Source organism: Capsicum annuum, unplaced genomic scaffold (genome assembly GCF_002878395.1).
Source record: "Capsicum annuum cultivar UCD-10X-F1 unplaced genomic scaffold, UCD10Xv1.1 ctg2547, whole genome shotgun sequence".
Taxonomy (NCBI): domain Eukaryota; kingdom Viridiplantae; phylum Streptophyta; class Magnoliopsida; order Solanales; family Solanaceae; genus Capsicum; species Capsicum annuum.
Window position 1 is genome coordinate 657,499 of NW_025831672.1, and position 6,955 is coordinate 664,453.

Here is a 6,955-nt window from a genome sequence, read left to right on the forward strand (position 1 = left end):
TGTCAGGCTGAGGTATTGGAGGTTTGAGTTGCTCAAAGAGGAATTCCAAAGAGGTCTTTTATGGAATAGACTCCACCACCCTACACTTATCCCCTTCAATCACTGTAATCATGCATAAATCTTTGTTATAGGATAGTGTTTTAAGCAGTTTGTATATTTTAAATACCGCCTCTTCATCATCCAGCCTCATTATGAGCGTTCCCTCTCTTACATCTATCAAAGCTCCTTTCATTGCTAAGAACGGATGTCCTAAGATGACTGGTACTCTTTTATCTACCTGAAAACCTAAAACCATAAAGTAAGCAGGAATAATAAACTTACTAACCTTGATGAGAACATGCTTTATATTTTCTTCGGGATGGGCTAGAGTATGATCTGCCAACTAGAGTATCACTGTACTCGGTCTTGGCTAACCCAAGACTATGGTGTTAAACAAAGAGAGGGGCATCAAGTTGATACTTTCCCCTAAATCACAAGTGCATGGATCGCTTCACTGCTTTTAATTTATATAGGGAGAGTGAAACTCCTAGAATCTTTGAGTTTTTGTGGAATCTTCTTTATTACTACAAAACTACACTCATCAGTGAGTAATACTATCACAACATCCTGCATCTTAACCTTTTAGTGACCACATCATTTTTAAGTACTTAGCGTACTTGGGCATTCCTTCCAAAACATCTAAAAGAGGTAAGTTAATATGCAGCTCTCTGAACGTGTCAAAGAACTTATTGAAGCATGCATTATACTTTGCATTTATGTGCTTCTATGGGAAAGGTAGTGGTGTCATTTTCTTCGTCTCTTCAGCAACTTTCGTTTCCAAGTACTCAGACTTCATCAATTTTTCAGCAAATTTGTCAGACCAGTGAGGGAATCTCTTCTGTATTTACCTCCTTGGTTTTCTTTAGAGGTCTTTCATTTATATCTTTACCACTCCCCAAAGTGATTTTCATTACTTGTTTAGGATTTTCAATATTGCTTGGAAAACCACCTTGAGGCCTAGTATTTTGTGCCTTCGTAAACTGACCAACTTTCAACTCCAAGCTCTATGTAGATGCATGCTGGCTCTTTATATATGCTTCGAATTATGCTTGAGTAGCCATGATTTGCTTTAGAATCTCTTCCACATTATTGTTCTGAGTTGTGTCCTAATTATTCTGAACTTGCTGCTACTGAAACTGATGTTATTGATTGCTCCATAATGGATATGGTGGCTGAGTCATCTACTTTAAAATTGTAGGAATTTCCATAATTCGGCCTTTGAACATTTCCTACGAACATCACAAACTCAAGATTTGCAGCACACATAGCCGCTGAATACCCATTGTTACCATAAACCTCAAAACAACTTGTAGTCTATTGAATTACATTAACTGTGTCTACAAGTTGTGCATTCCCCAACTTCATGTTGCTTATTTAATTTTGTAATGCATAAATCTAGGCGAATATAGCAGTAAATTAGTCCACCTCCAATACACCTTCAACTATTTTATGGCATTTCTTGAGTCTGAATTTCACTCGGGATTTCCTTATGCAATCCAGTTCAACAAAGTATAAAGCTCATCATAGGTCAACTCCAAAGCTTGACCACATGTAGATGAATTTAGAAAAATTTTTGTGTTATGGTCAAGTGCCTCAACAAAAGTATTGCATAACTCATTAAACTATTGATGATGTGGACAGTCCCAAAAAAGATCTTTGAACCACTCCCAAGCATGATACAAATTCTCATCTAGCTTCTGTTTGAAACACACAATCTCACTGCGAAGTCTTGCCAGATGAAAAAAATTAGATGAGGAATTTCTTCAGCTAAGTTTATCAAGATGTTAAACCTTAAATAAAGTGTTTATAAGCCCCTCTTATTGCTCCAAGATGTCAAAAATTGAATACAAAGTGATTAAGGTCGTGTATTTATTGAGTGGGGGAAATTGGCCGTGTGGGAATAGATGGGGCATTGCCTCACTTGGACTCCCGAACTGCTTGGGATGCATGGACCATAGTAATCTAGATTGGAGTAGTCTCTTCCTTTCTTTTACAATCTGGATAGAGGGGGCATAGCCTGCTAATTGCCTGACTTTACTGGAATTGGCATTTTGACGTTAAACTTCTCCTTATGAATTTGTTGTCCATCCTAAGCCTTCTGGTATTATTTCCACTTGTATTTTATCTTGTTACTCATCAATATATCAACATAATCTACTCCAAAAGAATCCTACATCATCAAATACCATAGATTAGAGTTCAACACAACAAAACATGCATAATGATGAACTAAAAACTCGAGCTAAACTAGGCTTGCCTACTTTGATCTTTTGTTTAGTGTTTTGACTCTTGACTTGATCCAATTTCACTTCGAGAATTATAAAAAAGTTGTTCCACACAGAATTACACAATATAGACCATTATAAACTCATTACACACATTAGAATCCATAGCGACAGACTAGAACAACACCTAGCTCAAGCTAGCAAAACTAGTTTTCTCATCTAGACGCTAGATGATCGATTTGAACCCAAAATTGTTAAAAAAAACACCTTTAAACATTGTACTCACATACTTAAATACTTAGATGCTTATTTATACCATTTCTAACACATAAAGCACATAAATTACTCTTAAAACAAGGCTAAATAAGCTAAGATAATGACTCTAAAATATATAAATACACCCAAAATCAGGAACCTTTAGGGTATGCATTCCCTTACTGAATATATTTAACATTGTTCATTCTAGCTCTCATCGAAATTTGACATTTTTCTTTCAGGTGACCATCTCTTCCACAATGAGAATACCAAGGTATGTAGACTTTGTTTTTGACATCTTGAGAAACCTTGCCTTGAGACTTAGATGACTGATTTTTGTACTGATACCCAAGGCCTTTACCATTATTAACTCATTGACCAGTTAAGTTAGGAAGGATCTGTGAGGATATAGTCCATTGTAGGAATTTTTGAAGTTCTTCTCTCAGACGGACTAGGTCCTTTTCAAATTCTTCATTCTTCTAGAGTGTAGTCATAGTGATCTTTTGAGAATCTCTCAATTTATTTTCAAGCTCAACCTGAATCTTTGAAGCTTTTTTCTTCCCTTTATCATCCGAGTCATTTTCTTTTTCTAGTTGATTCTATAAACTCAAATTATCAGTTTTCAACTTAGCAAATTATTTTTCTATTTATGAAATTTGGAGAGTTAAAGAAATTAATTCAAGCTCCTGATTGTCTACTTTTTATTCTAGAGCATTTATATCATAATTAATCAATACATTTGCTAGTTTTTTTTATCTTTCTAGCAGAATAATTATCTAGATTTTTCTTAATGTCAGAGAGAGTTACCTTATTTTCTTCTTCATTTTAGTGTTTACCACGAGAGAAAATAAGGAATCAAAGGTCACTTTCTCATCCTCCACTGCCAGTATAGAAACATCTCCATGCTTCTCATCTTCCTCACATTCATTGGAGGAATCCCCCAGATAGCTAATCCCTACATAACTACAAATTAGCTATAGGCTTTCTTCTTGAATTTACAGGGACTTGGTCTCTGTTCTTTCCTTTGTTATCTCCAGACTTGAGATATTCCTAGTAATCCATTTTGTGCATTGGACAATCAATAATGAAATGCTTAGGACTTCCACATTTCTGACAAACATCAACAAAGCCTCCCTTCTTAATGTTGTTTCCTCTTACTTAAAACTGACCACTTTTCTTCATTGCGCTAACAATTTTGCCGAATAGGCAGCATCAGTGTTTTCTTCACTTGAATTTGACTTAGAAGCCTTCAATGCCAGAGATCTTTCTCTTCTTACTTCCTTCTTCTCTTGCTACTGATACTTCTTGAGTTCATGTGTCTTCATATTGCCAATGATTTCATCCAACTCTCTTGCCTCAGTTATAGCATCCACTTTGCTTTCCCAGAACTTAGGAAGAATATCTAGAATTTTTCTCACTTGTTTATACAAAGAAATCACTTTGCCTAAGCAGTGTAGCTCATTTGTAATGGAGATGAATTTTGAATGCATTTCTTGTATTGTATCTCCTTATTTCATTGTAAAGGTTTCATACTGAGTAGTCAACATGTCAACTTTGGAATCCTTTACAACTGTAGTTTCCTCATGAGCAGTTTTTAAGAAATCCTAAATTTTCAGCATTTTCACATACAGAAATCCTATTGTATTCATCAATCCCGATTCCACAAACTACCAATTTCTTGGCTTTTTATTTCTTCTCAAATTTCTTTCTATCTTCATCATTATATTCTCTCATGCTTTTATTAACCATTCTGGTTATGTCTCCTTCTTTGACCTATTTAAATGGCACATAAGGACCGTTTAGAATTATATCCATCAGCTTCACTAGCTTCTTTAATAGTAAAGTCATACATTCTAATTTTCCACCACCCATAGAACTATCTATTAAATCTGGGTGGTTTAGTGGTAGATTGCCCTTCTTCCAGATTAGATGGAGCACCTATAATAGATGAATCACTCTAGGTGTTAACCTATTAGAGTGTTCTCTCTCTGATACTAATTGATAAAACTTGAAGGGGTTGCACCACACAATGAGGGACCAGGTCTCTTAGAGTCAGCAATAGGCAATCAACTAGTAAAGAACGGGAAAATGAAAACTTTGCAGAAAACTAGAGAACAAAAAGATTTTAATGTGGAAACCTCCTTGATTAAGGGAGGAAAAACCACGATTTTCCCCTACAAGCACCCAACAATCCACTATAATCAAACTCTTGATTACAGACTCCAATGAACCTAACTCTTGATTCCACTTGCTCCTAATAAGTCTACTACATGCCTATCTTGACAACTCTACCAAGAACACGCATTGATATTGATTAACTCTAACCAATATCAGCCTTAGGTAACTCTAACTAAGCTCACTAAATAAAACAAAGAGAACGTTACTCTTATAGCATAAGTAATGAAGTTACAATTCAGGACTCGACTCAAGAACGCTCACTCTTTTGTACATAAGAAATAAAGAACTTGAGCAACTGAGTTTTCGTCTCTTTCACTCTTTGGATAATTAGGATTGTGAAAACTAGCCAATTTTAAAAGCATTCTTTTTCTTTTATAGTTGAATAATGATTTGGGTAGAAATTTGATTGGGCCAAGTGTCGTGATAGGCAAAAGTCTACCTGCGCAGTTTGTTACACTAGAAGACAACACTATACAGACCTTGCAACAACTGTGTTTTTCCATAACAACCTAGAGACCTGGTACCTTGTTGTCAACTGCTCATAATGAAAATCAGATATAGCAATAACTATAACCACATTCTTTTTAAGGATCAAGTACTAACCTTATGTCCAATTGGGATCTTAACCATAACCTCAGGCCCAATAATACATGATCAACATAATAAAACCACATAACTTAGGAAACTATGATAATAGAGGGTATAAAGTCAATAAAAGGATCTAATTGGGGAAATACCTTCAAATTCACTAAGTCAAATGGTAAATCTTATATTAAAGGGATCATTAACATCAAACTATGATTAGCATGCTTATAATAAAGGGTAGTAGGATTCTATTGCCAAAATAAATATCTTAGGCTAAGGTTTGGGTCAACCTTCTATCCCAAATTCCCTAAATAGGCTAAGTCATCATATACTAGTCATCAACCCATCCTACAATCTGTTTCTAGCATGCAGTCTATATTATACATAATCTCACTAATTAAAGTAGATGGAAACCTACCTCGATTCTGAACCGCAATTCTTGAATCATCCAAAACCACTTATCTTTGTTCCATGATCCCAAAAAATGTTGTACTATAAAATTAATAATTGACACATTAATAGAGTAAGACGATACCCATATAGCAATATAAAACTCTGAACCAAAAATTAGGTCAAAATGGGCCCATGGGACACGCCACCAATATCCTAAATTGAATCCATCATAAGGTCCGTCGAAGGACAAGAAATGTGTGCTAAAAAGGTGAGAACGAATGGAGCAGAAATCGGGGTCCAAATCAGTCCTTAAAGTTTAGGAACATAAGACCTAAATTCTAGGAACTTACAATGAAAAAGGATGGAATTTGATATGGAAAATAAAGGAAAATCACCAAGGAGTGTTGAACTAGCTTACTTAGTTTAAATGGATGATTCCCCATAATTTCCCACACTTCAAGCTCTAAAAATGAAGGAAAAAACATAGGAAATAAAGGGAAATTGGGTGAAGGAGTGAATATAGTACCAGTAGTGTTTGCTTAAGCATCCCTTGAGTCACTTAACTGACAACCGCTTAAGCAAAATTTGACTGCTAAAGTGATGGGTCGGGAGAGAAGGGACCTCTTAAGTGAAACCTTGGACGCTAAAGCAAAGTCCGCTGCACTAACAGGTAAGGCATTAGATTTAAAAATTCCAAATGGACTCTGATTGCACACTTGATATTTATTCAGAACCCCGTGTATGCAAAGGAATTATGCTACAACTAAATTTGATATTCCAAACTCAACAGAACCATCAAAACTTTCATCTGAGATTGTTTTGATTAAACATAGGTCCCATACCTTAGTTTTAATTTAACAAAATTCTACCCAAAAACCCAAAATGATTCTGGAAGCCTTAGGACCCGAACCAAGGTCCTTTAACCTTAAATAAATGTTCTAAAGCTGATGCCACTATTAGAATTCTCGTTCGAGGTTATTTTTACTAGGAGTTTTGATCCAAGACCAATTCCTTAATAGCAAAAGCTCTAAAACAAGGAAATAAGTCTAAAATCCAAAAAATATGTTTGATAATTGCACCAACAATTTTGTTAAGTTATAAATAACTTGTAGCCTATATGTGAATGCTCAAAACAGTAGAAATGCCTGTAAATTAAGAAAATTACTTGGAGGTTTATTAAAATATCCACTACTAAAAGGACTTTCATCCACGAAGAGCAATGGATAGGAATAGTCCGAAAGTTTGAATGAATGAGGTATTAGGCCTCCATCCCTGAAGCA

At 35.3% G+C, this 6,955-nt stretch overlaps 1 non-coding gene across 1 annotated transcript; it reads left to right on the top strand.

Annotated features, from left to right (window-relative positions):
* Positions 1-1,658: 1,658 nt before the first annotated feature.
* On the top strand, positions 1,659-1,769 carry LOC124890807. The gene has a single exon (XR_007049377.1). It is a non-coding gene; the product is annotated as a small nucleolar RNA R71 (small nucleolar RNA).
* Positions 1,770-6,955: the final 5,186 nt, after the last annotated feature.